We start from the raw sequence: 7155 nt of genomic DNA, 5'->3' as shown, positions 1-7155 counted from the left end.
TGGAGCCGGGTCTCCCCTCCTTGAATCCCCTGCTCAGACTCTTCAGGTGCCCGAGGCTTTTAATTCCTTTTTAAAAGACTGGATTTTCTTCCCTAATTCCAGCTCAGAAATCAGTTATATTGCTTTCTTATACTGCTTTCTTCTCTTAATGATGCAGAGGAAAGGGCACTGTATTTGTCAGCAGATGACTTAGGTCAAATCCTATTTCTGTCACTATATGATTCTTAGGATCTCAGATTCTTCATCTATAAAATGAGGAGGGGTGAGGGGCTCTTTTATAATTCTTACCATATTTGAATCCTTGATCCTATGATTCTCACATCTTAATCTTGGGATCTCATCAGAAAAAAAATCTGAAGGATGATTATCTCAATTATGATACTTGTATGAAGGGACTCCTCCTCCTCCACAGTTTCCCTGTTTCGCTCTGGGTGCCCTTCCATTTTTTCTCCAACTTGTATTCTTAAAATAACCTTCTGTACATCCATCTCTATCCCTGCCCCTACTTCTGCCTTCACTTTTGTATGAACATATCCCTTTATGCAAATAAGCATGTGTAAGCTGTCTGCAGCCCTATCACCTACATGTACATACATGCAAATACCCAGATTCCTCTTCCCTATAAAATTGATCTAATCATGAACTAAGGGAAATCCACTTAGGTGAGGACTGCTTTACACACTTGAGTTTCTCTAGAGTTTAGTGAGCTCAAACTAAAGCAACCTAAATTAGTATTAAGAGTTATTTTTTGGGTTTGTGGAGTTCCCTACCTACTCTCTGAAAAGATTCATCAAAAATAAAGACAGTCCACAGAACACAAGAAAAATGCTCTGGAATGGTCCCACATTGGATGGTGGGGTTGAGGGGTGGATGGGTGGGTAAGCAATCCTCACTGAACACTGGCCAAAAATCTGCCTCCATTCTTCATTAGCCAATAATGTTCTCTAAAAAAGGGAGAGAATAAGAACATCTATTCTCTAAAGTAAAAAATTGAGGAAAATTAATTCATTTAAATACATTCTGTATGCAGATGACTATTTTAGATGGTAGAGAAACCAGTAAAAACTCTCTTCAAGAAACTTACAACACACCAGAAATGCATTTGAAAGGGACAAAGCCAAATCAAGAACTCTTTAGAAGAGCAAAGACTTCAAAAAGGAAGAGCCATTTGAGTTGAATTTTAAAATTGGGATGGAACTAATCAATAGGTAAGAAAGGGAAAATATTGCAAATATTAGGAACAAGCTGCACCAAGCCGTGTGGAAAGTATTACTTAGTGGTCTAGTGCATGTGTTTGATGATTCATTGAAGGAACTGAGATGTTCATTCAGGAAAAGAGATGTGGAGACAGGAGAAATAGTTGTCTTTTTGTATTTTTAGGACTGGCTTATGGAAGAGGTAATTGACTTGGTCCTCTAAGCTTCATAAGGCAGAATGAGGAGTGATAGGTACAAGTTTCAGACAGGCAGATTTAGGCTTATAAAGCAAATTTTCTAGCTATCTGTTTTTTTTCCAAGTGGCATGGTCTGCCCTGGAGGGAGTAGGTTCCTCTCATTAAAGATCTCTAAGCAAAGGCTTGATAATTACCTATTGGGCAGGTTGTAGGGTGGATTCTTTTCAGGTAGGTAAGTAGACCTAGGTGCCCTCTGAGGATCCTTCCAAAACATATTCTGTGATTTATGGCTGGACAAATACAGTGGTACCAAACTGTGAAAGACCTTGAACACCAGACAAAGAAGTCTGAACTTTACTGAAGCTAAAAGTAATTCTTGTTTTATGGAGCAGTTTTCCGAAAGTTGTCTCATAAAGATCCTATGAATTATATGCCCATTTTACAGGTAAGGAAACTTAAGGCTCATTAAGCAATTTGTTCAGGGCTACTCTGGAAATGACAGAGATGAGATTCAAATCCAAGTCTTCTTGATTCTTAAACCCCTGCCTCATTCCATCACTCTAGGTCTTTCCATCCCAAGAGGTATCTATGCATTGCAAACAACTGATTCCCTACAGAAGTTAATGGTGAAGGGGTGGCTTGCATTATAGTTTCCCGGGGGGGGGGGGGGGGGGGGGGGGAAGGGCTGCCCCAGACCAGCAAAGGAAAATATATTGCAAAAGGTTAAGAATTCTAAAGATACATCCCGTGCTTGATACCTCACAACATGGGGATGATCAAACAAGTATTTCTGGGGAAAAACTAGGACTTCCATAGTTTAAAAAAAAAAAAGGGGGGGAGCATATCCAGTATTGGAACTTCAGGCTTGGGGAACAGAGTGTGAAAAGCAGGCCAAGCAAAGTACTGTGATGTCAGGTCATTAGGGAAAGTTTGTAGGGACAGCAGCCTCTTTCCCTGAAGCAGTTATTCTAAGAGCCACAAGATAAATGCCCTATTGCCCTCTAGTATAATTTTACCTTCCGTGTGTGTGTGTGTGTGTGTGTGTGTGTGTGTGTGTGTGTGTGTGTGTGTGTGTGTGTAAGGAAAGAAAAAAATCTGAGAAGCAGATTAGGGAGAAAGGGTAATGAAGGACATTAGAGATGGATCCAGGACCAAGAAATAAGTTGTGAATTGGGGGTGGGGGGGAAGCAGTCTGGGACAAAAGGATTGGAAAGAGTCTGGAAAAGGGTGAGCTAGATTGAGGGAAGATGGAAGGGAGGGGAGGGAGACAGACCAGTGCTGACACAGCTGAGATGTGTGGAACAGACTTGGGATTTGGCCCACAGGTCAGGCTTCTGGCAATGTTATGGGATGGAGAGGCCTTAGGAGACATGGAGAGTATTATGGGCTGGAGCAGCCTTAGGAGACTGGCCAATATTATGGGCTGGTGAGGCTCAGATCCAACTGGAGGCAGGAGGAAGGGGTGCGGGGTGAGAAGGGGGGAGGAAGGGGGAGGAGGGAGTATTATGGGCTGGCAAGGCCTTTGGTGGCCAGAGGGGGGAGCAGGGGGGAGTTGGCACTGACTGCATGTGACCGAGGTGGGGGTAGCCTGGTGAGTGGAATGGGTGGGGTAGGGAAGCTTATTATGGGATGCTTCTTTGTACCTACTGCAGGACTGCCTCTCTGGGAAATATTATGGGATGGTGTGTGTGTGGGAGGGGGAGTGGGGTTGAAGGATTATTATGGGATGATGGTGCAGAGTGGGGAGGATAAGAAAGCTCTTCTTTGCCCCTCCCCCCTCACTCTCTAAGGTCAACCCTTTCACTCAAACCATTGTCTTCTTGGGGGAACACCTGATAACCAGTTCCCCCCAAACACCTCGGTTTTTCTTCCTTTTTTAAACTGCCCCAGCAGTTTCTCTGACATGTCGCCACCTGGGGGGGGGCTCTCAATCCAAGGTAATGGGGGCTAGTGTGTCGCTCCCCACCACCTGTACATCATTCTCCTCTACCTGTCACCACCCCCAGCTTAAGCCTTCTGCTGCCCCGCCCCCCCCCCCCCCGGAGAGACCCTTGCTGCTTCTCCCTCCCCTCTCTTCCTCTCCGGCTCCCTTCACAGCAGTAACCAGTAAAACAGGCAGACAACTATTATGGGATGGCGGCTCCCGGCAGCTCCGCAGGGAGGGGGCGGTCACCGCGGAATGTCTCCTGTGGGTGGCTATTATGGGATGACCGCCTCTTTTTGGAGGGGAGGGGCGGGGGGGGGGGAAAGGCTGACTATTATGGGATGTGCCCAGCACAGCTGGGTGGGGCTGCTCTGGGTAGGTGAAGCTTAGAGGAAAATTGGAAAGAGGAAATTGAGAGAAGGAAGGAGAAGAGAGTCGAGAAGTTGAAAACTATTTGGGGAGTGGGTGGGGAGACACCTAGAGTCGGGCCTAGCATCCTGCTAAGAGGAATCTAGAAGTTCCTTTGAGATGGCAGCTCTGAAAAAGGGACCTTTTCCCGCCCCCACTCCCCTCGCTCCCACCGTGTCCCCCTTCTCCAGCCCCACCACCTCCAGTCTCGTGCCGATGTAGTCCAAGCGTGGACACCCAGGTTCTGTTCCTAGCTTAGCAAAGAGCCCGGGAGATAATTCTGGAAAGCACCCACACCGATGGGCTCCTTCTCTCCTTTCCCATCCGCCAGCTCCCTACCTGGCCCAGGCTCTCAGTGGTGAACTTCAGAGTGCGTGGAGTACCTACCTGCTTGTGTATCTTCCCTGAGCTGCATTTATGTGGAAAGAGTTTGATATTATTAGGCCTGGGTCAGCCACCCATCCATTTGAGGGAACCCTCAGGCATAACTGGTTGCCTGCAGGCCGCCCATTCCCATGACCTCCTCAGGGTACAAAGATTCAGGTACTCTTCCAAGTCAGGGTACTGTAGGGGAGATGGGAAAATGATTGGATTCCTTTCCTCTTATGAACAGACGTTATCATTCTCCCCTAAAAGAAGGATTAAGAGGACGAGTATTAGGGTGTATGAGTTCTAGGTCCCATTCTCAACCTTTCTGAGTGTTCTCCTGAGATCTTCTCTCCTCATTCCATTTTCTGTCCTGTGGGAAGGGGCTAGAACGCTAAGGTACCCAGCTAGAGTTACTACTTGACTGGGTCTATTAGACAGAGAACTATCCTCCTCTGTCTCCGGGGACCAATCACACTGATGATTTATAATTTATCCTAACGGGTATCATGGGGTGAGGATAACAAGGGGGAAACAAGAAGGATAAAGAGAAACCACAGACACACAAGCAGCAAATACATACAAAGACACACTTCTTGACCCTATACTGAAACCTGTTCTAGTTGACAATTCATCCTTCACACAACAGCCAAATGCTCTTAAAACATACATTTATGATCATGTATCCTATCCTACTTAAAAATCCTCAATAACTCTCTTGCCTCCAGGATAAATATAAATTCTTTAGCCTATTGCCCAGATTAACAGAGGAAGAAGTAAACAGTCCCATTCCAGAAAAAGAAATAGAACAAGCTATTAACCAACTCCCTAAGAAAAAATCCCCAAGACCAGATGGATTTACATGTGAATTCTACCAAACATTTAAAGAACAATTAATTCCAATGCTATATAAACTATTTGAAAAAATAGGGATTGAAGGAGTCCTACCAAATTCCTTTTATGACACAGACATGGTACTGATACCTAAACCAGGTAGGCTGAAAACAGAGAAAGAAAATTATAACTTATTGTTTAAAGCCCATCATAACCTCAACTCCACCACCTTTTCAAATACATTCATACATCTTACATTTAAGCCAAATGAGACTACTACCCCCTTGGCATTCCATCTCTTCTTCCCTCTTTTCCTTTGCTAAGGCTTTCCTCCATTTCTAGAATTCAATCCCTTCTTACTTCCTACTCTCCTTCCCTTCCTTCAAGCATGAGCTCAGGTACCATCTCTTTGAAACTTTTAGGTCTCAGTGCTTAACTTCCTCCTCAAAATATATTGCATTTCCTTACCCATGAATGTGTATCTCTCTAAGAGAATATAATTTTCTTGAGGGCAATTTGCTGGTCAATAGATATTTATTAAACATCCAGTATATGGTAGACACTGTGCTAAGTAGTAGAGATACAAAAAGAGGCAAAAGATTGTCCCTGAATTTAAGAAGCTCAAGATCTAATGGAAGAAAAAGCAAACAAATATGTACATACATATGTAAGATAAATAGGAAATAAAGAGGGAAGGCACTAGGATGGAGGGGTTAGGAAAGGCTTACTGTAGAAGATGGGATTTTAATTGGGACTTGAAGTGAACTAGGGAAGCCAAAAGGTGGAAGAAAAGGAAGAAGAGCATCTTAGGTGTGGGGGAAATGCCTACAGCAGAAGAGTACAAATGGGAGGGTAAGACTGGAAAGTAGGAGGTGACTAGATTATGAAGAACATTGAAGGCCAAAGGATTTTGCATTTGATCCTAGAGGCAGGTTAAAATAAACTAGAGTTTATTGAGCGTGTCGAGGGTGTGGGGGGGTGACATGGTCTGACATTCCATTTAGGAAAATCACTTTGTTGGTTGATTGTAGAATGGGTTGGAGTGGGGAGAAAAAGGCAAGCACACTAACAGCTATTGAAGTAGTCCAGAGGTGAAGAAATGAGTTTCTATACTAGACAGGTGACCGTTTCAGAGAAGGGGCCATATTCAAGAGTTGTTGCAAAGGTGAAATTGACAGGATTTGGCAACAGATTGGATGTGAGGGATGAGACACAGTGAGAAGTGAAGAATAACATCAAGATTGTAACCTGAGGTATTCGGATGATAGTGTTGCCCTCAACAGTAATAGGGGGGTTAGAAAAGAGGTGAGGAGGATTTAGAGGGAAAGAGAATGGATTTAGTTTTGGATACATTGAGTTAAAACCTCTGACAATCAGTTCAAGATGTCTGAAAAGCAGACAGACCCGTGAGATCAGAGATCAGGAGAGAGGCTAAGGGCAGGATAGGGAGATTGAGAATCATTAGCATAGAGATGGTAATGAGTGCTAACCAGATCATCAAGTAAAGTTCCACAGAGGGAGAAAAGAAGACAGCCCAAGACAAGGACCCTGAGAAACAACTATAGTTAGAGGATGTACTTGAAGGAGAGTCCAGCAAAAAAGTTAGAGAAGTTATGGTCGCATAAATAGGAGGAAAAATGGTCAAGAAAAGAGAATATCAAACATTGGGAGTGACCAATGGTGCCAAAGGCTACAAAGAGGTCAAGAGAATGGTAATACCTCAGTTTTGTCTTTGTTTCATCAGAACCTACCAGAATCTGTTGTTTGTTATTGAATTGAATAAAAGATGTTCAACAAGAAAAGGTCCACAAAATGAAGCTGGGATGTTGCCTTACTAGCTTTATTTGTTCCAGACTTGCTTAGAGACCAGCAGCATAGGAAAGGAGAAAAATTTTCCACTTAGGAAGCTATTTTGCAGTAGGCCAAATTAGAGTTAATAGAGGCTTAAAGTAGCATAGTGACAATGTGTTTGTAGAGAAGGGGGACTGATAGAAGTGTGGCTATAGTATCAAGGAGACTTGGCAGTTAGTTGACTATGTAGTAGGGAAGTAGCAGAAAAGAATGATAATTGTAACTTCAACAGAAATAAAATTTTAAATAGGAAATAGTTTTGAGGAGAAGATAATTCTATTTTAAACATGTTGAGTTTGAGGTTCTGGTAGGATATTCAGGTGGGAATGTCCAAAAGACAGTTGGTGATGCAGACCTAGAGCTCAGGAGAGAGATTTGA

Source organism: Sminthopsis crassicaudata, chromosome 5, assembly GCF_048593235.1.
Source record: "Sminthopsis crassicaudata isolate SCR6 chromosome 5, ASM4859323v1, whole genome shotgun sequence".
Classification (NCBI taxonomy): Eukaryota; Metazoa; Chordata; class Mammalia; order Dasyuromorphia; family Dasyuridae; genus Sminthopsis; species Sminthopsis crassicaudata.
Note: the sequence above shows the minus strand (reverse complement) of the source record.